General features: G+C 34.4%; 1 pseudogene; it reads left to right on the forward strand.

The window, feature by feature from the left end:
* Positions 1–894: 894 nt before the first annotated feature.
* LOC139438243 (monocarboxylate transporter 2-like) lies at positions 895–11296 on the forward strand (annotated as a pseudogene).
* The last annotated feature ends 325 nt before the right edge of the window (positions 11297–11621 follow it).

The raw sequence follows: 11621 nt of genomic DNA on the forward strand, positions 1-11621 counted from the left end.
GAGGGAGGGAGTGAGGAGACGGTTGGCTGACGATTTCAGCTACTGAGCTACTGATTGTTTGACTTGGATGGCTAAAATAACCCAAGGAACAGCTGGGGTGTGAATCTGACCAAATTGGAAAAAGGCCATGGCGGCCATTTTAACCCCACCCACGGCCTGAGGCGAAGTCAGCCTGACCAAATATCACAGTGACTGAAGGAACTGGTTTCTTTCAACTGGATCAGCCTGCAGCCCTAGCCTAGGCTTTAGTCCCACCTCTGGCAGGAAGGAGCCTGGCTAGCTCAGCACCAGTCTATCCAGGTAACTGAGGGTACCTTTGGCTGGCATAAATGGAATAATTAGAAGTCTAAAAAAGAGGAAAAAAAAAATGTCTACTAGGACAGCTGTGCTCATCTTGGACCTGCACTGCATAGGTTGCTGCCCACACCTGCAGCTCCATCCATGCCCCAGGCAGAGGAAAAAGGGGCGTGAATTTTCGTCACTCTCTCTAGGCAACTACAGTCTAGGCCTGCAGGACTTGGATTACCCCACACAGCTGTGACTCTGTCCCTACCTCTGGGAAAGGAGGAAGCTGGGAGAAGCTCCATCCATCCCTGGGGCAATGAGGGCAGCTTGAGCCTCTACAATTTATAGCACCTATTACATCCTTGGCTACTACTGCACAACCAGCAAGGGAGAAAGGGCAGGAAGCCCTAAACTAAAGAGAAAAACTGCACCCAGAATAAAACTCTAGTAAGCCAGATGCCAAGACACTAACGAAAAATTAAAATTCACACCAAGAAACAGTAAGATAAGGCCCAGTTAAAGGAACAAGATAAGCCTCCTTATGACATAAAGGAGCTGAGACAACTAATCACAGATGTTTAAACAAATCTTCTTAGTAAATTCAATGAGATGGCTAAAGAGATTAAGGATATTAAGAAGACACTAGATGAGCACAAAGAAGAATTTGAAAGCATGCATAGGAAAAAAGCACATCTTATGGGAATGAAAGGCACAATAAATAAAATTAAAAAAACATTAGAATCATATAATAGCAGAAGAAAGGATTGGTGAGCGTGAAAAAATGGTCTCTGAAAGTGAACATAGGAAAGAACAGATGAAGAAAAGAATGGAAAAAGTTGAACAAGGTCTCAGGGAACTAAACGATAGCCAGAGATGTGCAAACACACATAACATGGGTGTCCCAGAAGCAGAAGAGAAGGGAAAAGGGGCAGAAGGAATATTTAAAGAAATAATGGTAGAAAATTTTCCAACCCTAAAGAAGGACATAGATATCCATGTCCAAGAAGCACAAGATATTCCCATCTGAAAAAATCTGAATAAACCAACTCTGAGACACATATTAATCAGAAGGTCAAAGGTCAAAGACAAGGAGAATTCTGAGAACAGCAAGAGAAAAGCAATCCATAACATGTAGGGGATATCCAATAAGATTAAGTGCTGGTTTCTCACCAGAAACCATGGAGGCAAGACAGTGGTCTGATGTATTTAAGTTACTATGAGAGAAAAACTTCCAGCCAAGAGATTTATATCCAGCAAGACTGTCTTTCAAAAATGAGGGCAAGATTAGAATTCTTGCAGATAAACAGAAAATGAGAGAATTTCTAATCAAGAGACTAGATTTTCAGGAAATACTAAAAGGTGTGCTAGAACTTGAAAAGACAGGAGGGAGAAGCATGGAAGAGAGTTGAGAAATGAAAATTATATCAATAAAAGTAATTAAAAGTGTCAAAAGAGGGGTAAAAATAAAATGTGACAGATGAAACTCAAGTAGTGAGGAATAAACTTAACCAACAATGTAAAGCACTTGTATTCAGAAAATTGCAAGCCATTATTAAAAGAAATTTAAAAAGTCCTAAATAACCTAAAGAACATTCAATGCTCATGGATTGGAAGACTAAATATCATTAAAATGTCTTCTCAAATTCATATACAGATTCATTGCAACCCTGATAAAAATTCCATCAGCCTTAAAAAAAAATTGAAAACACAATTAGCAAATTTATTTGGAAGGGTAAGGGGTCCTGAATAGCCAGAAGCAACATAGAAGGAAAAGTGAACCCTCATCCCCCAACTTTAAATCATACTACCAAGCTATAGTGGTAAAAACAGCATGGTACTGGCATAAAGACAGATACATAGACCAATGGAACCAAATTGGTGGCTCAGAAACAGACCCACACATGTGTGGTCAAGTGACTTTTGACTAGCCTGTCAAACCCACACCATTCAGGCAGAACAGTCCATTCAGCAAAGTGGTGCTGAAAGAACTGGATATCTATAGCCAAAAGAAGGAAAGAGGACCTCTATCTCATACCTTATCCCAAAATTAGCCCAAAATGGATTGAAAACATAAAAATAAAAGCAAGAGCCATAAAACTTCCAGAAGAAATTGTAGGAAAATGTATTCAAGACCTTGTGGTAGGTAGTGGATTCTTAATGGAGATAATAAAAGAACTGAGATGGACTACTGAAGTTTATTGTATGTAGAAGTTTTTATTAGGTTTAATGTAAAAGTGTGGTAATGTATAGAATGGATGGTAAAAATAGTAATAGCTTGTTTATAAATAGGGATGTGGCTGAAAATGGTAGTTTAGGGATGTAAATGCCAATTGACAGAATGCTAGAGAATAATCTAGGAACTGAATAGTGTAGTAAACCAAGAAGTGGATGAGAATTGTGGTTGATGGAACAGATGCAAGAGTGTCCTTTGTGAGCTAGAGCAAATGTATATCACTACTGCAGGGTGTTGGGAACGCATAGGAAAAATACAACTGGAATGACCTATGTACTGTGGTTAGCAGTAATAATATAATATTCTTGCATCTATGCCAAAGATATACTATGTTGATGCTGAGGTAGTATGGAAAATGTGAGCAAAATGTATACTATGGACATGGTAACAATCAGATGATATTATCTTATCTGTAACAAATATTCCACCACAATGTGGTAATGTTGATAGAGGGGTGTTGCTTGGGAATTCTGCATATGTGCAAGATTGTTTTATAAGTTTACAACTTATGTTATAAAAATATATTTAAAAAATAATAATAAGGTGTGCTGGGGGAAAAACACACCAAATGTAAGATAAGGACTGTAATTATTAGTAAGATTTTGACAATATTCTTTCGTAGTTTGTAACAAACATCTCACAACAATGCAAGGTGTTGGTGGAGAGTTGACATATGGGATTCCTGTATAATGATATGCATGTTTGCTTTGTAAGTTCACAACTTTTAGTATACACTTAATTGTTTATGTATGTTGATAAATAAATGACATAAAGATAATAATAGGGAGGGTTGGGAGAAAATACTTTGGTTAGTAGTAATGTTTTGACAATGCTCTTTAATCATTAGTTAAAAACATTTAAAAACAATGTAAGTTGTTGTTGGTGGGTTGGTTATGAGTGTCCTGTATGGTGTTAATATGTTTGTTTTCTAAGTTCACAACTATTACTATACACTTATTGATTGTGTATGTTTGTGTGTGGGTGATATTTCAATAAATTAAGAAAAACATAATATGTCTAAAGAATTGATATCTTATTCTCAATGATATGTGGTATCAAAGAAAAATCAGATTAGTACAGTATAATAAAAACAAACTGAATTTTCATTAATGGTATACACTTACACATACACACATATTTTTCTAGAAAGTAAAATTCTAACACTGACAAACCATTTATATAATCCCCTTGATTTTTGTTACAAACCTGCATTTGTTAAGATAATTTAGAAGAGGATTTCTTAACCAGGGGTCCATAGCTTGAACCAAAATGAAAAAAACAACAACACATTATTCTTATGAGGATGTGTTAGTGTGGGTGTGGTTATTTATTAAATAATATAATATAGTGTGGACTTAGTAAGGGGTCCATGGTTTTCTCCTGGCTGCAAAGGGGTCTGTGGAACAAGGGGTTAAGAACCCTGTTTTAGACATTTTAAACTAGTTCCTGTTGAAAACTTTTCCATACAAATTTGAATGATTATGGGCATAATAAACTATATCGTTAAACACTTCTAATTTATTATTTCATATGCTTTCATGTGTGGTTAAAGATAATGAGTCAAACTGCTTTTATATGAAGTATTTAAAAGTCCTCATTATATTCCATGTGAAATAATGGGGTTGTTTTGAACATTAAAATATGCTTTGTAAATTTTCACAATTAACATGTTAAAAGTAATAAACAAATAGCCCAGCAACTGAATATTTCCTAATATTCTCTCTACTTCAGTTCCCATAAGTAGTGTTTTGGTAAATAAATATGGCAGCTGGTCAGTAGTGATGTTAGAAGGTGTTTTATGTTGTTTGGGAATTGTCCTGGCCTCTTGTAGCACTACTGTAATTGAACTTTACTTCACTGTGGGATTTATTGGAGGTAAGTCAAGTTTGGTTTCATCTTAACATATCTGTTGTTCTCAAAGTTCTGTTAAGAGGCATGAATGACAGAAAATTCTTAGTTATTTTCCTTGAATTTACTTTTTATATCAGATGCTTTCTTTAGACGATTTTCATCAACTGTACTGAAATACTAGCTATAGTATGGCCAAACTCATTTCTAGTAATGAAAAAAGTTATCAGACAAGTTATATGCTATTGTGTAAATGTCAAAAAGGAGACAACTTTGGTTCTTTTTTTTACTATTTCACTCTTTGCTCTTCAGCTAGGCATGATGATATTGTGGACCCAGATTTTCTGGAAAGATAGCTAACTAGCTTCTTTAAAAAAACTTTTTTTTCATTACTTTTTTCCACATAGAATATCTGACTTTGCACTCAAAAAAGGTTAAAAACTGGTGCCAAATAATGATATTTTCTGGATGCACTAATTTAACTATGACAATAAATTATTCCAATTAGTGGTAGACTTCTATGTGTTCTTTCTTTATTCAAATGAATCTACTTGTTTCAAACTCCTGTGGGGCATATTTGCAAATGATACAAATATTTTAGATAAGATACTATCACTTAATTATAGTTTGTTTCTCACTTATAATGTCTATTGACCCTAAGTGACCTGAATATAAAAGTTTGGAAGACACTATTTTATTAGTTTCACCAAAAAATTCCATTTAAAAATCTGTATTCAAAGTTTTAAGAAAAATTAGAGTTCAGTGTTAAAAGGACTATCCCTGATGCTCACAGATTAAAAGGAGACTATATTTCTCTTTTTTATAGGGATTTTAGATTAGTCTAACCTTGTCTTCATATATCAGTTAAGGAAAAAAGATTAAGTTAAATAAAGACTAAAATAGTAGTGATGTTAAAATGTTTTCTTTACAAACTATCATCAACTCACCACCTTTTTAAATATTGCATTTGACTGTAATAGTAAGGTTGGACCTCCAAGTAGATATATCAGGAAGCAGCAAATTTGGGTATTCTTATGCCACCAATATAGGAACACTATATGTTATTCTAACATAATTTTATTCCTTTGTGTCTTGAAGGTTGAAATGTCTACAGTCAACTATTAAAGGCTAATATACCTGTGAGTATATTACGTAAGTCAAAATCAGCCAATACTCTTGACTTTGGTGCCTGAAATTAGCATTTAAACCTGACTCAGCAAATACTAGCTGTGTTTTCGTGGCTAAATTTACCTCCTTATGCCTCAGTAATTTTGTCTTTAAAATTGGGGAAGAGATAGCTTACTCATTAGGGAATTGTTGAAATGATTCATGTAAAAAATGACTACATAGTAATTTATGGAGTGCCCAGCATTTTGTTAATTATAAATAAATACTAGCAGATAGTAATCGCAACATCATTTATGTAACGTCTCACATCTAGAACTAACTTGGCTTTGGCAAAAAGCTTTTTCTGTTGGGGTGACTGGTGCTCAAGAAGTCGAAGTGTTTTGCCAAATCCTACACAACTGAATCAGAGTCAGATCTTTTGATGTTAAATCCCTTGTTCATTTTACCATGCTAGAGTAGAAAATAACAGATATCTCTTCAAGAGAGCTTGAATTAGCTTCTAAAGGCAAAAGTTCCAGGTGCCAGAAAGTGGGTGCTGGGCAGAGGATGGTATAAGGCAACGAAACTTGAACTTGGAAACACAATACCTGGATTTTGGTTTTGGTTCCTCCATCTAAGCGCCTCTTATCCCCAGACAATTTATTATTTATAAATTGACTCTAATTGCATTTATTCTGCATATCTCATAAATATGCCCTAGGTAGAATCAGAACATGCTATTACTCTCCAAAGCATGGTTTTTATTTTCTTCATGTCAACATTTTAAGGAACCCTTCTACTCATAGAAAATATTTATATAAAAAGGTCAAAATATTTATACCTAGACCTGCATGTCCCAGAACCTGAATGCTTCACCACTTTCCAATGTTGTCTCAATTTGCATAAATTAGTAAATACAGAGTAATTCTTGACTGGCCCCTAAAATGATATAGAACAATGCTTAAACGAAGGAGGAAAGAGAGGCATCTTTTGAAAATCATTTTATGTACTTTTTAAAAGAACTTGTTCATCACTGTTGTTAAATAGTACCTTGGTGAACTGCAAGAGGTAATTCATTTCTCACAGGCAATATTCAATACTACCATGGAGTTTCCCAGACAAGCAGGAACTTTTGACTTGTATACACAATCAGCTTTACTCTCTGAAGTAAGTATATGTTTCACGCAGAAAAAGTCTCTACACTTTAGTTAACATACATGTACAGCTATATACATGAAATATGCGATGTGCAAATATCAAGCATGAAATTAATGGTATGAATTTTATTATTTGCTAAGTGCATGGTGTTGATTCATTAAACACCAGAATTGACTGGTGAGATGTAAAATTGTTATAAATGATGGCCTTTTTAGTCTGGTACATTCATTCAACTTTCAAAGTAAAATAAAGTATTAATGTTAAAGTCATCAACTCTATTCTATGTATATGTCTGTAAATACATGAGAGAGAAATTAATTTATCTGTGGAGTTAAATGATTTGAATTAAAAACTAATAATTTTGTCCTAGTTTCAGCCTATTCTAAAATTATTCAAACATTCTAAGTTATTTCCCTGCTTTAAATGAAAGTAATATTAAACTTATCATAGCAATTGTCCAGTTGTAACAATCTTTTTTGGGGGGTACAATTCCATTTATATTGATACCCAGCACAAATTAGTAACTGCTGTTGCATTTTTTAGTTCAGCCTGAATGTACTTTTTGAAGAGTAATTTATTTTGTTAGAGGAATAATGTATTTGTGTTTTGTTTTGTTTGCTTTTGTTTTGTTCTTTTTAGGTTTAGGTTTAGCCTTCAACCCGCAACTGGCCTTAACAATAATTAGAAAATATTCCTATGAGAAACAACTGATGGCTAATGGATTGTCCATGGCGGGAAGTCCTATTTTCTTAAGTACATTAGCTCCTTTCAATTAGTTCCTTTTTAATACATATGGCTGGTAAGGAAGCTTCTTGATTTTGGGAGGTTTATTGTTGAATGCCTGTGTGGTTGGGTACCTCATGAGACCTGTTGGACCTCAAACTCGTCCAAGTCTAAAAATAAGATTGGCATAAAATCAGATGTTAGATAGGAAGAAAAGTCATAAGACAATATCAACATGGGACAAAATTAATATATGTTTGGATTTCACCCCTTTTAAGCATAGGGGAGTTCTAATATATCTATCTGGAGATAAGATTATGTTTCTAGTTTTTACCTCTATTGTATTCTTTGACTCCATGTGCTAAGCACAAGGGAATTGATGAGTATTCCATAGCTCTCTTGCCATCTGTTATGGCTATTGTTGATATGTTTGCTAGGTCCTCTGCAGGATTAATTGCGAACTCCAAATTTGTTTGTCCCCAAATCCAGTACTTCTTCAGTTTTGCAATTATGTTCATTGGAGTCTGTCATCTCCTGTACCTATCGGCAGAAGACTAAACAAGCCAGGTATTTTATTCTGTATTCTTTGGCCTTGATTTGGGAGTGTTGACAGTGTCCTCTTTGAAAACCTCATGGACCTTGTTGGTGCTCAGAGGTTTTTCAGTGCTGTGGTACTGGTCACAATTACAGAATGTGGTCTAGTTCTCTCCCCTTCTCTTGCTGATAAGAATATTTTTCATCAAGGAAAGCAAAAAGCATAAAATTAGTATTCATTAGCTGAGACTCTCTTTGCAGTGGATAGTATGGTTTGTTATAATAAATAGTAATAATTTGAAAGACTGTAAGAGTTTTAATTTTGGTTTTATTAAATATTAAATTTCATAATTAGTCCATTTTAGACCTTAATTTTTTTCAGAGCCTTAATTTATAAACCTAACAATTTAATTTAGACTAATTTGAATGATTTTGAGGACTTTTACCCACATTGGTTGTTTCATACTTTTGGAAATGACTCATTAGAATAAAATGTCAGTTTTCCTTTATCATTGATGAAAAGATTTCTCATCTGTTTATATTAAAATTAGTCAAAAATTAAAATAATGCTTTTCAAAGGAACAGCATCTTTTCTTTGTTAGATTACATTGATTTCATTATATTATTTTGAACTTACCACATGCCATAATATTTCTATAATATTATTGATAGGAATGTGTGAATATATATGTTCACACATATGGAATGTGCAGGGATAAAGAAAAGCCCATTCAAGATTTTTTAAACAGATACTTATACTCTATATATATAAGTTATAAAGATTATATTTAGATTTTAATATCTGAAATATTTTCAAAAGATGCCTATAACAGTGTTTGGCTAAATTATCCCATAAGGAGACTAAGTATATATATAAAACTCCACCAAAAAATGTCCTCTAAAATTGATGGGGCCATGAACCAAATGTGTCTTGTATTTTGAAGTTTAACAGCCATTATATCAATAAAAAATGTCTGATGAGAGTTAGGATGGAAAATTAAATTATACAATTTCTATTATGTTTATGTATGTGTGGAATGCTTGCTCAAATAAGCCTTGTCCACCATTTACCTAAGTAAAACAGTACAAATAATTTGGCAAGTAGCTGAATTTAATACTGAGCTACTTTGCCAGGGATTCTGAATAAACAGTCTTGCTTGAAAGGCCTAAATCAAAATCATCTGGAATGCATATGATAAAAATATAGATTTTATTTGTGTGCACTAAAATGTTAATGTTAAGAATTATTGTCCAGAATTAGATGTTTGTGGCAAGAGGTTTAATAAATAAGAACTGGAAAGTTAAAAAAAAAAAGTCAGACTCTATGGCACCAGGCTAGGTTTAAATGGTCTCAATAATCATATGGAACAAAGAGTTTCTTCCTCATTAGTTTGGCCTTAACTCAGATAAAGTAAAAAACTGTGATTGGCCCAAAAAGTAACATGACACTTAACCAAGAAGCTGCACAAACCCATTTTGCAGAGTAGTTAAGAATATGTGATTCAGATACCTGGCTTGGAATCTAGATTATATCACTCACTGGCTATGTAACCACGGTAAAGTTACTTCATATTACTCTTGCAATAATTTAATGTGATTTTACAGATAAAGTGCTTAGCCTAGTGTGGGGCACAGAGAAAGCATTTCTTATATACTAGTCACCATCAGGAATCTTTTAAGAGGCTTTGACACTTTCCTAAAGAATGTAGGTTTTCCCTCTTTGCTGAAGAGAGAAGGAAGAATGAAAAGGTTGATGCAATCTGTGCGTATGCTGCAAATATCTATCTACATCTATCTATATATAGATATAAATGTATACTTCACACATGTATATATTAACGGATACATATGCAAATATTTATATACCTCATTTATCTATTTATACACTTTTATTGGGGGAAATAGCTTCCAAAAAATTAAATCTACTGGTAATATAATGCTGTAAGTTCCTATAAAGGCCTTAACAATGCATATGTAGAGATCATAATGTAGAATATTTTTCCTTTGTTAAAGTCTCACTTACTATTAATTAGTTTATTTTTATTATTTTATTAACACTTTTTTAAAATTGAAGGACATAGATCACATAGAATGTTACATTAAAAAAACATAAGAGGTTCCCATGTAACCCACTCCCCACCCCCCACCCCATCATTTTTGTAAATTGTATGTTTTTGAAGATACATACATCACAAAAAAAGTTACATTATAAAAATCATAAGAGGTTCCTGTATACCCCCCCATTCCCCTACCCCCTCCTCATCAACCTCCCCCATCATTGTGGCACACTCATCGCACTACACAAACACATTTTGGAGCACTACTGCACCATGTGGTTAATAGTTACCCTGTAGTTCACACTCTCCCTGGAACATTCAGTGGGTTATGGCAGGACATATAATGTCCAGCATCTATCCCTCCAATATCATTTAGGACAACCCCAAATACCAAAAATGCCCCCTCATCACATCTTTTCTTCCCTCTCCCTGCCCTCAGCAACTACTGTGGCCACTTTTTCCATGTCAATGCTATAAATTCTTCTATTACTAGTCACAATACTTTTATAGTAGAATATCAGTAAGTCCCCTCTAATCCATATTTTATTCCTCCATCTGTGGACTCTGGGGTTGTAATGTCCACTCCACCTCTTTATCAAGAGAGGACTTAGATCCCACATGAATGATGTATGCAATTCTCCTGCTTGCAGTTGTAGGCACTTTCGGTTCCCTGGTGTAGGGGTTGACCATCCTCACCTCCCCTTCAGCTGATCTGGGTAAATCCAAAGAACCAGAGAGTAGGCATTGCAACTCTGCTGAGGCTCAGGGCCCAGCTGGCACATGGGCAGTCCAGAGATTCAAGTCTCCTGGGCATACACCACCCCAGAGCCAACCACAGGTTCAGTAAAAGTGATGGAAGAGGCATGGTCATCAGAGGGGTTGTGCTTACACCCACCTCAGCAGGATCCCAGAAACAGATAAAGTAGATACAACCCTATGTACTGGTTCTTCTGAAGACTATGGAGACTCAGATGTGACCTTTCTATACTATTAATTTAAATATGAAGTAGTTACATATTTTGTCTGGGAAAGGATTTATTGGAAAATTTTATAATTTTATGCTGTTTCATTATGCCTCTCAAAGGTGTTCTTTGTCTCTTATGTAAAGTGGTCGATGCAACATGTACATAGCCTTTGGAATCATTATGGTCTTACCATATGTGTGACTGCTCCTTGGCAATGCCATAAACCATAGATTCCTTGAAAAGGAAAAGAAGCTGGAAGCAAAGAAGAAAATACATAACACTGACTCCAAAGAATCTCAACTCTTGAACAAATCTAAAACATCAGATGTTACAGTCAAAATTCCCTCTCCCTCTGTGCTCCCTCTGAAAGGGAAACTAATATTTAACAAGAATCTCATTTTTCATTTCAGTGTTTATGAGTTTTTGTAGAAATACTTTTTTCCCTAAAATATTAGAAAGGTTTTTATTTGACAGGAGGAGTCACAATTAAAGATAGAGATGGGATTTTCCTCAATCGTAAATTTTAAAACAATTTATTATTTAAAATTTATTTACTTAGGAAGTTAAAGTTTGATATTATGCAGATAAAGAAACTTTGCACTGAGTTTACTTCCATTATATATGTCTCTGGGTATGGTGGCTAAAATACTGCTTAATCTTTTAAAAAGTCTTCCAGTGGCTGGTAATCTTGATTATCAAAGCTAGAGATCT

Source organism: Dasypus novemcinctus, chromosome Y, assembly GCF_030445035.2.
Source record: "Dasypus novemcinctus isolate mDasNov1 chromosome Y, mDasNov1.1.hap2, whole genome shotgun sequence".
Classification (NCBI taxonomy): domain Eukaryota; kingdom Metazoa; phylum Chordata; class Mammalia; order Cingulata; family Dasypodidae; genus Dasypus; species Dasypus novemcinctus.